The sequence below is a fragment of the Castor canadensis genome, chromosome 6 (assembly GCF_047511655.1).
Source record: "Castor canadensis chromosome 6, mCasCan1.hap1v2, whole genome shotgun sequence".
Lineage (NCBI taxonomy): Eukaryota > Metazoa > Chordata > Mammalia > Rodentia > Castoridae > Castor > Castor canadensis.
This window is the reverse complement of record NC_133391.1, coordinates 47,620,166-47,635,767: the sequence shown is the minus strand read 5'-3', so window position 1 is coordinate 47,635,767 and position 15,602 is coordinate 47,620,166. Positions and strand designations below refer to the sequence as shown.

At 39.2% G+C, this 15,602-nt stretch overlaps 1 long non-coding RNA gene and 1 pseudogene across 11 annotated transcripts in view; both read right to left on the bottom strand.

The window, feature by feature from the left end:
* Positions 1-15,602, bottom strand: part of LOC141424105 (uncharacterized) — a 44,309-nt gene that overhangs the window by 19,896 nt on the left and 8,811 nt on the right. For 6 of the 11 annotated variants that reach the window (XR_012448953.1, XR_012448954.1, XR_012448951.1 and 3 more), the window contains exons 3-4: positions 11,813-11,891; positions 11,570-11,702 (exon numbers count right to left, since the gene is read on the bottom strand). The exons of 1 other annotated variant lie outside the window; for it this stretch is intronic. This is a non-coding gene — a long non-coding RNA (uncharacterized lncRNA). The remainder of the gene's footprint in view (positions 1-11,569; positions 11,703-11,812; positions 11,892-15,602) is intronic. 4 more of the 11 variants (XR_012448947.1, XR_012448945.1, XR_012448950.1 and 1 more) reach the window with 4 other exon arrangements.
* LOC141424104 (large ribosomal subunit protein eL31-like) lies at positions 1,087-2,615 on the bottom strand (annotated as a pseudogene).

Here is a 15,602-nt window from a genome sequence, read left to right as displayed (position 1 = left end):
ACTCTAAAGTGGATCAAAGACTTTAATATAAGGCCTGAAGCTCTGAAACAACTCCAAGAAGCAGTAGAAAGTATTCTGGAACAGACAGGTATAGGGAATGAATTCCTAAACAGATCTCCAAATACTCAGCATCTAAGAGAAACAATGAACAAATGGGACTGCATCAAACTACAGAGCTTCTGCACGACAATGGAAACAGTCACCAGACTCAAGAGACAGCCCACAGAATAGGAGAAACTCTTTGCCAGCTACTCGTCCGATAAGAGACAAATATCCAGAATCTACAGGGAACTCAAAAAACTCAGCCCCCAAAGAATTGACACCCCAATGAAGAAATGGCTGTATGAATTAAACAGGGAATTCTCAAAGGAAGAGGTACAAATGACCAGTAAATACACAAAGAAGTGTTCAACTTCTCTGATTATAAGAGACACAAATCAAAACAACACTTAGATTTCATCTCACCCCAGTTAAAATGGCCATCATCAAGGGTAATAATCACAACAAATGCTGTTGAGGAGGTGGTGAAACAGGAACCTTGGTGGGAATGCAAGTTAGTATAACCACTGTGGAAAGCAGTATGGAGATTCCTCAAAAAACTAGAGAGAGAACTACTATTTGATCCAGTGATACTGTTCCTGGGCATCTACCCAACAGACTGTAAGACAGGATACAGTAGAGACAACTGTACACTGATGTCCACTGCAACACTATTCACAATAGCCCAGCTCTGGAAACAGCCCAGATGCCCTACAACCAATGAATGGACCATGAAATTGTGGTGCATATACACAGTGGAGTATTACTCAGCCACAGGAATAATGACATGGAGTTTGAAAGGTAAATGGAAGCAATTGGAGGGCATCATGCTAAGTGAAGTTAGCCAGGATCAGAAACACAAAAGCCACGTTTTCTCTCATACATGGTTGACAGATCCAAAAATAAACATACACAAAAACAAGCATGATCATGTACAAACTCAGATGTACAGCATGTTTGTAACAGTGGAACTACTGTATGGAACTCTGGGAAAGAGGGAAAAGAAAAGAGAATGATAGAGCATCAGTAATATCACGTGCCATAAGATGTAAAGGCAAAGGATTTAAGGATGTGCATTGAAAACTGTTGAAAAATGGAGGTTGGAAGGTAAAGGGGCAAGGGAGAGTATTCAAAAGGACTGAATGGATGAAAGTAAAGCACACTCACAGTGGGCATACATTGAGACACCCCTTTGAACGTCAACTTAAATATTAATAACAAAAATCAGGACTGATAAGTAGGCACAGTGTGTGCAGGGGAATATAGTGGGAGAGGAGACGGTGAAGGAAGGAGATTAAGGTGACAGTGTATGGTTGATGGACTTCATACACCTATATGAAACTGAACTAAAAAACCTTTTCCAGTTGCTTTAAATGGGGTGGGAAGGGAGCTGAGGGGGACAGATGATAGGGGCAATGTAAATAATGTACAATATAAGTCTAATCAGAATTGTCAATACAAATCCCCCTGTATAATGAATATATCCTAATAAAAATTTATAATAAAAAATTTTAACATGTTGGAGTGAGTTCTTGATTGAGGCACTTTCATAAGAGTGCCCTAATCCTTGACTATCAATATAGGCTCCCAGACTTTCTAATACACAGACAAGAGAAATTGTAGGGTTTTTTGTTTTTGCACTTTTATAACTTTATTTTCACTCAGATGTTCTCATCGACATGGTCTATAGATTTTTGAATGTGGTAACGGGGACACAGATCACCAAAGTGTAACGCTTGTTTAGTGAGTCTTCATCCTCATTACGTTTTCTGGATAACCACACACAGATATGATTTGAGACATTCCTTATTCCTTTGGTCCTGACAGCTTTGTTGAGCCTGGTATTAATGCACACATCTGGAATCCCCATCTCCTTCATGGCAAATTTCCAGATCTCTTTGAGTACCCAAGGGGCATGCTTCTTAAAGCCCACTCCATGGATTGGATCTGCTTGTGAATGTTGATGGTGTATTCTCCGGTCAACATCTTGTTGATAGCAGAATGACCCTTCTTTTTGCCATCCTTCTTTGCAGGAGCCATTCTGCCAGGCCCAAATACACAATGGAATTTTATGCAGCCATGAAGAAGAATGAAATGTTATCATTCGCTGGTAAATGGATGGAATTGGAGAACAACATTCTGAGTGAGGCTAGCCTGGCCCAAAAGACCAAAAATCGTATGTTCTCCCTCATATGCAGACATTAGATCAAGGGCAAACACAACAAGGGGATTGGACTTTGATCACATGATTAAGCAAAAGCACACAAGGGAGATATGAGGATAGGTAAGACACCTAAAAAATTAGCTAGCATTTGTTGCCCTTAATGCAGAGAAACTAAGGCAGATACCTTAAAAGCAACTGAGGCCAATAGGAGAAGGGGACCAGGAACTAGAGAAAAGGTTAGATCAAAAAGAATTAACCTAGAAGGTAACACACATGCACGGGAAATCAATGCGAGTCAACTCCCTGTATAGCTATCCTTATCTCAACCAGCAAAAACCCTTGTTCCTTCCTATTATTACTTATACTCTGTCTTCAACAAAATTAGAGATAAGGGCAGAATAGTTTCTGCTGGGTAGCGAGGGGGTAGGGGGGAGAGGGAGAGGGTGGGGGGGTAAGGGAGGGGCAGAAATGACCCAAATATTGTATGCACATATGAATAAAATAAAAATTTTAAAAATAAATAAATAAATAAATCTCATGTTGGTGACTTTTTTCCCTGTGGCCTCCTTGCCATAGAATTTTTGAAGCCTCTTCCCTCAAGGTTTACAAAGTAACTATTTTCCATCAATAATAGTAGGAATGTGTATTAATACTTTACTATGTATATAAAGCTTTACACTTACATCAAATTAATTTTCACAATTGTAGGAAATGGGTTATATTATTATCGATATGTGTATTAGTCAATTTTCCATTGCTGTGACAAAGACCTGAGAAAATCAACCAACTTAAGGGAAGAAGAATCTATTTTAGATGCTGATTTTAGAAGTTTTAGTTCAGAGTCAGCTTGCTCCATTGCTATGGACCTGTGGTAAAGCAGAACATCATGGTGGCAGGAGGATGTGATAGAGCAAAGCTGCTCACCTCGTGGCAGAAAACAGAAAGACAGAAGGAAGTGTTCAGGGATAAGATCCCCTTCAGAGGCATGCCCCCAGTGACCTACTTCCCCCAGCCAGGACTACCTCCTAATAACCCATTTGGCTATGAACTCCTCAGTGGAATAATGTACAGATGAAGTTAGTGCCTTCATGATCCACCAACTGGGGACCAAGCCTCAACACATGAACCTCTGAGGGACACTTCATGTCCAAACCATAAAAATATGCTACGTATTTTAAAAACTGAGTCTTGGAGAGCTTCATAGATAATAAATGACAGAGCTGAGATTCAAACCCGTCATAGTTCTATTACAAGAGGCATAAGACTATTAAAAGGATTAAATAAATTAATACATAAAAAGTGCTGAGAATAATTGTAGTATTCAGACTTTCACCACTGTGATAAATTCCTGACAGAAATAGTTCAAAGGCTTTCAATACATGGTCACTTGGCCCTGCTCCTTCTGTGCCCATAGTGAGGCAGAACATCATGGTGGGAGCATATGGCAGAGCAAAGTTGCTTCATGGCAGTCAGGAAGCACAGAGAGTGAGAAGTGGCATGCCTATGATAGCAGCTTTCTCCTTCTTCCTCTTTTGCTCTATCTAGACCCCATCTTGACTATTGGATGAGCTGCCAACATTCAGGACGGGTCTTCCCACCTTGGTTGTTGCTAATCCTCTCTGAAAAATGTCCTCACAGACATGCCCAGAAGTGTGCTTTACTAATTTCCTAGGTATCCATCCAATTAACTTGACCATCAAGATTAGCTGTTGGGGCTGAGGTGTAGCTCAGTGGTTAAGTCTTTGCTTAGCATGCAAAAGGCCTTAGGTTCGATCCCCAGTTCTGAAAAAAAAAAGATTAGCCATTGCAACAGGGTTGGTTGTAGCAGCCTCTCTCATTAAGTGTCAATATTAACATTCTGCAGTCAGAGAGGAATTTTGTAACACAGAAATATGATTGAGTTCACAAAAGCATATGAAGTCATTTTAATCAGCAAAAACGTAAGATTCATTTATTCTGTGATTAAAGGCTCTACATTTTTTCTAATTTTCCTTTGTTTTTATTTTCTTTGTGCATCATTTCCTAAAATATCTCTTGCTACCAATTCAAGTTGTATCCCACTCACCTTTCCCTATGCTTTTTCAATACAGAGAAACTTTAAGCATAAACATTAGAGAAAGGCAACACTTTAAAATGCAGCAATTAGGATGACTGCCCACACAAGCAAAAGTTTGTGGATACAATACATACTCCTCCCTTAGCCATACTTTCACATTCCAGAGTTTCAGCTACCAGCAGTTAACTGCAGTTCAAAAACATTAAATGTAAAATTTACTGTAATGCAATTTATAAGTTTTAAATAACTTTTATTACTGTATGTCATAGTCATCCCATTTTATTACTAGTTACTGTTAATCTTTTATTATGCTTATTTAATAATTAAACTTTATCACAGATGATATATATGTGCGTGTATATATATATGAATATAATAAAACTTAGTACATATAGGGTTTGATAGTACTTGCCATTTCAGGCATCTACTGGGGATCTTAGAACATATTCTCTTGAATAAGTGGGAGCTACAGTACTGTTCATGTTATTGGATCTTTCTTTTGTGCTCTTTATTGGTGTTTCTACCAGTGGGAGGTGAGAGCAGGTACAGCAATGTAAGTCTGAGATCTGCCCTCTATTTCCTTCAAGTACAACAATAGCAACTGTGCAACTGCTTGCTACATTTCAAAAAGGGACAAGTAATTTCTGAGCCTGACTGGCTCAGACACATCACATTTCTACAGTCAGATACCAGGCTCTTGAAAATACAAAGGAAGAGAAAAACCCTCCTCATTGCCCCCAGTCCTTCACTGTGCAATACGATCACCCCTAGCCACATGTGGCTGTGTAGGTCTTGAAATGTGGCTTGTTGAACAGAGATGCTCCACAGGTGTAAAATTCACACTGGTTTTCAAAGAATTAGTTTAAAAGAGTAAAATTTATCAATATTCATATTGACTGCATATATAAATATATATATAAATATTAATATTTTAAACACATTGGATTAAATGACAGTAAAACTAATTTCATTCATTTCTTTTTTGCCTTTCAAAATGAAGATACTAGAAAACTTAAAATTACTGACATGGCTCCCATTACAGTTCTACTGGGCATGGTGCTCCAGAATAAAAACTACACTTTACCTTAACCGGATCCTTCAGTCTCCAGTACATTAGAAACATTAATACATAAAGTGATTAAATTCAAGTCTAGAAGTAGGTACATTTGCTATGTACCTATGACAGACACAAAAATTAATAAAATGGAATTCTTCTCAAGAAAAAAAATAGCAGTGGTTCAAGCCTGTAGTCCTAGCTACTGGAGGTAGAGATTGGGAAGACTGCAGTTCAAGGCCAGTCTGAGTAAAAAATTCACAAGACCCCCATCTCAACCAATGGCTGGGTGCAGTGCCCGCACCTGTCCTACTTAGCTACATGGGGAAGCACAAATGGGAGGATCATCGTCCAGGTCAAGCTGGGGCATGAAGCAAGACCCCCATCTCAAAAATAACACAGAAAGAGCTGATAGAGTGGCTCAAGTGGTAGAATGCCTAACTAGCAAGTGCAAGGCCCTGAGTTCAAACCCCAGTACCACCAAAAAAGGTGGGGGAGGGGGTAGAAAAGAAATCAAACTAAGATTCATTGAGCCCCACTACGTGCCAGACCCTAGGTATCCCTACAAGCCTGTATTATAATTTCTAGCATGTAACTCATTTCCGACCTTCAAAGCCTTCTTCATTTGGGATACAGTAACTTCTCCAAACTGATATGAGCACAGCACTCTCTTCACATCCTTAGTCATAAGTACTCTCTAACTCTGTAACTATCCTTAAAAACACAAGTAAGTGAAGAGTTGCATATGTCCATTCTATATTGTGTATTTGGTGTCAGGACCTTTAAATTTGCATGGAGATATTAGTACCATGCAAGGAAAACACAGAAACTGAATTACTCTCAATCAGTTCAGCTTCTCCCCTACACCACAATAGAGATTACTCTTGCTTTCTTGAAAACAAAAGCAGGCTTTTTTTTTTAATTTATTGATGACTTCTATAGTTTGATAGGCAGTGCTGGGGCTCAGAAAATGATACCCCAGAGAAAAGGCCTCAGGAGCAAACATTCTCTGACTTTCTACCGCTCTCCTGTCTCTTACCTCTCATCCCCCTCCCAAGAAAGCTGTAAAGACTACAATTCTTCTTCCCAAGTCGAGTCATAGAAACTATTATTCATTTTCCCCATAGTTAGCCCTGAAATCTAAAATTAGTATCCTAACTTTCCCCTGCCTTTCTCTGTAAGAGATGGCAATGAAGAAATTCTCTGACCCAACTTACTTGATTCTAGATCATAAGACCCCCTTCCCAGAAGGAAGGAAAACTACACAGAGGGGCCAAGAAGAATCTGAGTGTCCCACTACTGATTCTATTACCATTAGATCACAATCCGTTTTATACAATCACATTTCTACACAGTTGTCCATGCGTCTTCAAACCTAAACAAAAAAATGGACAGTTTAACCTCAGTCTTATGGTGGAAAGTAATATCACCTCATTTTCTGTCCCTGTAGTACATGTTTCATTTTATCCACTTGCATTTTCAATTGGCACTTCAAACTTAGGATGTCCAGAATTGAATTTCAGGTCTTCTATACTTCCCTACCTGTTCCTCCTATATCATGCCCTATCTCAGAAATAATCCCCATTAACAGGCTAAAAAAATTGAAGTAATCCTGGACTCCTCTTTTTCACACCCCCACAGCTAATCAGCATATTCTTTGTACCTTCAAAACAATGTATTGTTATGGTTTGGATCTGAAACATCACCCCAAAAGCTTATGTGTTTAGGGCTTGGTCCCTATTGCAGCAATAATCAGAGGTGGAGGCTCTGGTGGAGGTGGGAGTGAATAGATCATGGGGGCTCTGACCTCACCAAGGGATTAACCCACTGATGAATTCATAGCTTAATGGGCTATTGGAAGGTGGTGGAAACTTTAGGAGGTGGGGCCTTGTTGGTGGAGTAGGTCATTGGGTATATTTTGCCTCTGGCCCTTTCCTCCCCTCACCCTCTTTCTTCTGGCTTCTGTGAGGTGAGCAGCTTTGCTCTATATCGTGTGCTCACGGCCATGATGTTTTGCCTCACCACACACCCAGAAACAATGGAGCTAAGCAACCATGGAAACCTTTGAAACTGAGTCGAAGTAAATCTTTCCTACTGAAGTTGATTTTCTCAGGTATTTTGTCATAGCAATGAAAAGCTGACTAACACATGTATTAGCCACAATTCAATCACTTCTCTCACCCAATGACTCAAACTATTATGTGGCCTCTCTTCAATTACTGTGATAATGTTTTCACTTTGTCCTTTGAAGTCTACTCAACACAGCAGCCAGAGTAACCCTGACACACTCAGGTCATATCACCTCCTCTGTTCAAGACCTTCCAGTAAGAGTAACCATAGCCAAATTATTTGCAGTAGTGTCCAAAGCCACATGCTCAGTATCTCCAGTCATTTTGGACTCTATTCTTCCTCAAAAGTCCCAGGTCATCTCCATCCACACAGCCTCTACCCAAAATGCTGTTCCTCCCCTAACCACGCAAATCCCTCTTACATCTCTTTCAGACCTGTCCTCAACTGTCCTCCCAAGGGGGACTTTCCTGACCAACCTTTATATAATTTGTCCTTTCCCTGCCCAAATATTCCCTTCTTCTGCTTTACTGTTCTCCACAACACTTATCAGCAGCCAATATATTATCTGTCCTACGAACTGTTTACTTTTTTCTCCTCCCAAATAGAAGATAAACTCCACAAAGGCAAGGATTCCATTTTGTTCACTGCTGTGTCTCTAGTTCCTTAAAGCAATGCCTGGCACAAAGTAGATGTTCAATGAATGAGTGAAACTTTTAGATGAGGAAAATGAGGCATGAAGAAACTCAGTTGTAGCCCAAGGTCTCAACTTGTAAGGTCACGAGTCAGGATTAGAACACAGGCCTGGCACTCCTGAGTTTCTGTATGTTCTACTCTCAGTGAACTGCTCCAGGAAAGAAGACAGGGAAATCTGAGATCCAACCACAAGAACTGGCTGGCTGTGATGTGCCAATGGGGAGACACCCACCAAGATTCAAATGTAAATCCTGCTGGAAGTACTGAGCTGAAACAGAAACTACACTTCTGGCAGGATTGTTGACAGTTCCTGAGATTAAGGAAAGTCATTTGAAGGCATGTGCCAAAGCATTCCAGTTTCGAGACTGGCTTTAACTATTTTTCTTTCAGCTGTAACTTTCTGGGATAATGAATGTACCATATGTCTCTATCTCTAGGTTCCCATACAAATTAGGAAACTAAAAATGCCAGATGATTAAAAAAGATTTCTGCTTGTTTCCATGGAAAATCAACTACCACAAGCTCTTAGGAAATGAAGAGAGAATGTGTTTGCATAGAGGTGTTCCCTAGCCAATGGCTGCATTCTTTCAGCAACCCAGGTATCAATCCACAGTCTGTTCAAAATTTTGGCCCAGGTAAGACACTGTCCTGGGCTGCTCACCCTGATGGTGATCACGGAAGCCTGCAGAGGTCAGTGAGTTCTTCCTACTCCTGCAATCTCCCCGAACCGGGGCACTGGGTGCTACATTCCAGGTCCCCCATGCTAGGTCCCTGACCAACCAGGAAGGGCCCCTTACTAATGACAAGTAGACACTTAAGAATGCAGAACCCCAGTCTCATCCTCCCAGTGTGGTTTCAACATGTTTTGAGCCCTGGTGCAGGTCTTCTGGAGGTCAGAGGGGATGTGCCACGAAGGAGTCCTGACAGAAGAGTCATTACTGACCACCTGCAACTAAACAGAGTTAATTTAGGGAGTGAAGAGAGTATACTGCAAAATGCAGCCAAGTGTGCCTAGGCAACTGAGCCAAGGATATCTTTAAGAGGCTGATGAATACTTGTTCCTGCCTTCCTTCCACAGAATTAGCACCAATTTTCCTAAAAGAGTAGTGGTGAGGTAGGAAACTGGAAAGGAGTTCAAGGTTGCCTTTCCAGTAAAAATATCTGACTTACCTTGGGGAAATTGTTTTAGGAGCTGACTCTAGCCTAACTTGAAGGTTGATTAGTCCCTCAGCCCCTGACAAGTTGAGAGGAGGAGGTAACCTTTCTTTGCTTTCTTATACCACTGTGTGACATGGGTTGCCATAGTGAGGCCCAAAGCTGGAAACTAGGCATAAAGGAGAGTGTAAAGTTCAAGTTTGGATTCAGACAACCCTGAGTGCTAATGCTTATTCTCTAACTTACTGTGAGACCTCAGGGAATTCTGAGCCACAGTTTGGGTGCCTACAAAGGGGAAAATAATATCTCCTCTACTGGGAGATTATGAGGATTAAGTAAGCTAACATTAGAAGCATTCATCCCTAGCCTGGTAGGCAGTGGGTGCTCAAAGCCTGTGACTTCTCTTTTCTTTTCTTTTCCTCTGTTGCTATGTTATCTTGCCAGAACCGAAAACAGCATAGTGAGTAAGAACTACATAGCACCCTTCCTCCTCCATACACTTACAATCACCAGCTACATGATTCTTCTCAGAACTTCTATCTAGGATGTCGACAGAGCACAGTATTCCAAGTCCTCACATATAGCATGCCCATGTACTTATAACTCATCAGGTTTGGTCATATGGCCTATGTAGAATGTTTCTTTGAGAAACTAAGTGGCAAAGGACTGTCTTGTCTTCTGCCAAAATAAACCATTAGTAGGATTCTAAGAAATTAAGAAGCTAGATCATAAAGCATTGAAAATGCCTTGCCTTTGGTTAGTCAAAATACTGTGATTCCTCTTGTCTTCAAATGGTTCATGGGCAGGATTTCTTAGCATGAGGCCATCCTAACATATTCTATGTAAGGCAGATGAGAAGAAACAGTATTATCATTTTGTGGTCCTGGGGAGACCTTTAGTAAATCAGTTTTTCCATGAAAGCAATGTTGTGCTAAATCATGCTTTGGTGACTTGATCTTCTATAGATTCCAGCAATTGCTACTTAACATTTCTCTGTTCTGTTTCCACCCCAACTTAATTCTGATACTAGCTGCCCAGAGTTGGCACAGACTCCACAGGTGAAGGGCAAAGGCCTCCACTGCACTGCCATTACCTCTCATGCCAGCCACAAGTCTTCGGAGGTCTGTAGGCCACTCACACATCTGGCCAACTGGCTACCATGGGCTTCAATAATTCACTCGAATGATTCACAGAATTTTTTAAGGCACTATACTTATGATCACAGCTTTAATATTACAGGACACATTTAAAGAAAAGCCAAAGAGACACAAAGGTCAAGGTCAGGGAGAGAACCCAGAGCCTCCACACTCAGGAGGTGAAGCCTCCTGGTGTCGGGAGATGCACAACCTCAGGGCACCACACCTAACCTGGGCAGTTAGTGCCGGAACTAAGTTGGGGTGGAAACAGAACAGCAACAGGATAAAGTAGCTATTACTAGAATCTGTTGATCATGTCACCACCACATGATTGTGTATAGCACAGCTGTAATAGAAAAACTGACTTACTAAAGGCCTCCACAGGACCACAGAATTGGTAATAAATATTAGCCAAGTATCTCCACTGTCCACAGTATTTATTTGGATTTCATTTCACATACATGATGGATCAAATCCCTGGCCACATGGATGAGCTCAATCTCCAGCATAATTTCCCTTCCACTTAGTTGAGTTTTAACTCAGGGCAATTTATGCCAAAGTTCTAACTTTAGCCGTATGGCTAATGTTAGATCAGCCCCAATTCTGAAACTGTCGAGGACCCTTCAGAAGTCCCCTCATCAGCATATCAAAGGCATCACTATCAGAAAATTCTGAAGGTTTTAGAAGTCCTGTACTAGGAACCAGGGGGAAAGACCAGCTATATTCCTTATTATACCACCATCTAAGCATTTTACTTTGGGCAGTGAGTGGGGAGTTAGTTTAAGCAAGTAGCATTTTTATTGAGTAGCTACTATGGCCAGCCATTCATAATGTATGTGCTGAAAGCAATACTTTTGAAAGATAAGTCAGACCATTGCATGGAGGGTGGCTGGATGAAGCTAAAACAGGGGAAGACAGGGAAGGAGGAGTGGCGACCTTGCAGGCATAAAGTGATGAGAGCCAGACAAAGGGCACAGATGTGGCACTGCAAAGGAGGACTTGAGAGATTTCGAAGGAAGATTTGAATTCATTTAGAATTTTGTCTCCATTACAAATCCTACACAGTGGGTAGATGAGTTAGCCTATTTGAAGAGTTAAAATTATTTCCCCAAGACATCAAAGTAACATTGATAAAGAGAGTGTCTGGCTCCTCTGTGATTTACAAAACTTTTTTTGCTCTAAACATTAAAAACTCAACTAACCCAAGAGATCTGAGTATTTATATCCTGAACAAACTTGAGGGCCCCTGTCCTAATTTTAATGACATACTCCCATTGGTTCTTCTGAACAAAAATATGAACTCCTTTAGTCTTCAAATGGCTGAAACTTTTCTGTCTATAAACAGAAAAAAAGAGTATTATTTTATAAATATATATAAACACATATTTATATATAAACATAAAAAATATATCCATTCCATAAAAAGAGTATCATCCATTTTTTACCTCTCAAACAGCCTTTTGAAGTTGTTCACTCCTTCTCCTGTAGATCCCAGATTTATGAAGGGGATCTTAGGATGTCCTGCTGATAAAAAATAATGTATAAAACAGAATGTGTGACACTAATGTGTTAAAACTGGCGATTTTACTATTCCTTTCTATAAATAGACCAGTAGACAATAAAAGTTGTGTTTCAAAATTTTTGGTGTAAAGTGTTTTTTCCACAATAGTAATTAAGACACTGAATCACTCATCCACAGACATTCTACAATATGACAGATATTTTACATAAGAATTACTTGGGGCTAGGGATGTAGCCTAGCATGCACCAGGCCCTGAGTTAAGAGCCCAGAACAATATTTTGGAAACAAAATTTGAGAAAGAATTACTCAAAAAATTTAAATTGTTTTAAAATTTTTTTGGAGAGGAAGAAGAATGATTATTGTGTCATGGGTGACATGTTAAATTAAAATAGAAATGAAATATTTTAAAATATGTATTTACATAATAAGTGCTCATTGCATTTATTTAATTTTTCATTATATATCAAACTACAAGATGCTGGCTTTTAAGAAAACTGATAAGTGACAGTTCAATATTTGCCAATATACTTATAAACTTAAAGAAAAGACTACTTTGGCATTGTGTTAAAAATAATTAAATAAAATACGAATGAATAATTCTTGAACTTCTATTATGTGGGAAGAAAAAATGTAGTGTTTAAAAAGAAAAGATGAAACTAGCTGTTGAATATCAATAAAAATTAACATTTTCACATGACTACAATGTATCAGGCTTTCTTCTAAAACTTCATATGTTTAAATCATCTAATCCTTACTGACGATTCTACAAAGCAGGCACTATAATTATCTCCACTTATCTGTGGGGAAGCTGAGACTCAGAGAGGTTAAGCAGCCTGCCCAAGTTCTCATAACTACAGAAGATGAAAAGAGGTGATTAATTACTGAGTGTCATAGTCTCTTTAGGCTGTCATGACAAAATACCTTAGACTGATTAATTTATAAATAGAAATTTATAGTTCACAGTTCTGAAGACTGAGGTATCCAAGATCAAGGTATCAGCAATTTGGTATCTGGTAAGGGCTTATTCTCTGCTTCACAGATGGTGCCTTCTTGCTGTGTCCTTATACAGTAAAAGAGAGAGAAAATTCCCTTGGGTCTCTTTTCTAAAAGCACTAATACCTTGCATAACAGTGGTGTCCTCATGAGCCAGACATCTCCCCAAAGCCCCACTTCTTGATACCACCACATTGGGGATTAGGTTTCAACTTGTAAATAGGGAGGGGTAACAAACATTTAGACCATAGGAAAGAGTTTACAGTAAAGAAAGTACTAAAACAAAAACCTTTTATGGACATAGGATTTGAAATGAACATTTAAGGACTGATGGAATGTGGAAAGATAACAAAAAGGAAGGGAAATTAGATGCTGATACATTCAGGTACAAAACCCAGGAGGCAGTAAAGAATAATAAACCCACTGAAGCCATGTGCACATTTGATTAGGGGGGTCCCCTGAGAATAAACAATGCCAAGTTTAGGAAGGTGATTTGGAAAAAAAAAAAAAAAATATATATATATATATATATATAGAGAGAGAGAGAGAGAGAGAGAGAGAGAGAGAGAGAGAGTCGCTAGGAATTTGGTTATCATGTATACGTTGTAAAAACATGCCAAAGCAAATTAAAATAGAGATAAACCCAAACACTTTGAGTAAAGGAATTTCAATTCTTTCTTTCAACTACTACAGGTTCCACTCATACTTGCTTCTCATAAACCTCTAGGCTCATTCTGGATTACAGTAAGAGAAAAGCAGAAAGTTCCATCCAAGTCTGTCCTTCAAAGTCTTAACAGGAAGAAAGACAAATGTCCACCAAAGTTGTCCAGCAATGACCATGATGGCAGGGGATGCTAGAATGACAGCTGCCTTTAAATGTGAAATTTGTACCACACTATTTGTCTTCAGGGGCCCAAACACTGAACAGATCTAACGCTGCAGAGAGGTTTGTATGAAACCTTATCAATAGTGTTGAGAAATCATTGTGGAGTTTCACAGGCTATGCAGCAATCCAGAAATGTTGTATACTAAATGATTCCATCACCATCCTCAGAAGTACTCATTAAAGATTTAAAAAATGTCTTTCCTTCTGAAGCATTCAGAAATCCCCCCGTTCCCCACCTCCACCCTCTCAACAGGAGACCAGATGTGCTGAGATACAAGTCTGATTTGAGGAAAGCATTGTGATGAGACGGTCAAGCAGCATCACAATGTGCCCATCTGGGGACTGTGGAAATTTGGGCAATTTGGGAGTTGACAGTAACACCTCCCCTGATTGGGAAAATGGAAACCTGTCCAGGTAAAGAATTAATAATTTTTAAAATACTATTGTTTTTTCTTCCCTCTCTGGATATGGACTTAGACACTTAACATCTATGGCACATTTCTTTTAGGCTATTAAAATTTTTGCAGATGCGTCTTCTGTTAGGAATTTGGGATACATTTAAAACCTTAAATGGCATATCTCTGATCTTTTTCCCTTTCTGTATTTCTTCTGGAAACAATCACAACGAAGAAGTACACACACAAGCACGCACCTCCATTCCTAAATTTTAACATGGTACTTCCTATTTCCTGAGAATTTTAAGTCATTTAAAAATAAGAGAGAATGTAAAATATTTTCTAATAATTTAATGAAATGTTATCATGTTGGACATAAATTCATGGTGCCTTTTCTTTGAAATTTCATAATCAGAATGCCCCACTTCTAATAGCCCTCTACTGAATCTTCCTAAGAAACAAAGATGGAGGGCTTACAAATGCTCCAACAGGCCTAGAAGTACATTCATAAGCAAGAATATTCATAAGACAGGAATGGTTAACAGAAAGTGAAAAGATAAGGATATCAAGTTTGTCTTCAAACGTCCCACTGGAAAGGAAAAACTAGGCATTGTCAAGAAATATGAAAGTCCTTAGATTTTACTCATCATGGAAATTTAAAAATAAAAAGCCTGCCACACTTTCTTGGACACTGATAAAAGACATAAGATGGCTGGGTCAGAGAAAAAAGAAAATTTACTTGTCACAGTAATAGCATTATCCAGAGTCAGTTCCTGGGGTCCCAATTCCCACAGAGAACCACAAAGCATCTGCATACACAGTGGATTTTGTTACAAGTGAGGATCCTTAAACTTAGAGAATGTGAACTTTTTATGAGTAGTAAGTGTGCCTGCCCTTTGCTCTGAGAGAAAGTGTCTTTATTATACTAAACAGAAAATGTTTTTGCCTTTTGCACCAGAGGGAGACATTAGCTCTTACGTTCAAGAATGTTCACTGTACAAATATCCTTGAACATTTAGTTGGGAAGAAAGGGCAGCCAGGATCTTCCTCACAAGATTTGCAGAAATACTAAAGATCTATCAAGAATTGTTTTCCAATAGTTATCAATAAACAAACTATTTAATGTTGTCACTTTGAGTGCTCAGAATATGTGTGTTTGTCCTACACTAGTTTCAACTACATATTTTTTAAAGAATGTCATAGAACCCACAGGCTAATAAGAATGTGTGAAAACAAGGGAGCTGCCCCTCAGTGTAAAGGAACAAAGCTTCATTATTACCAATAAGAATGATTGCTCTTTGTCCTATTAAAGATGACAGACACTCTATTATGGCTGATATATGTAACAAAAATAACTGAAGAAAACACCTACCAAGAAGGCTTATCTTAGTAGATATTCATTGAGTGAGAGCCTATAATTACCCTTTCTTCCCAATGAG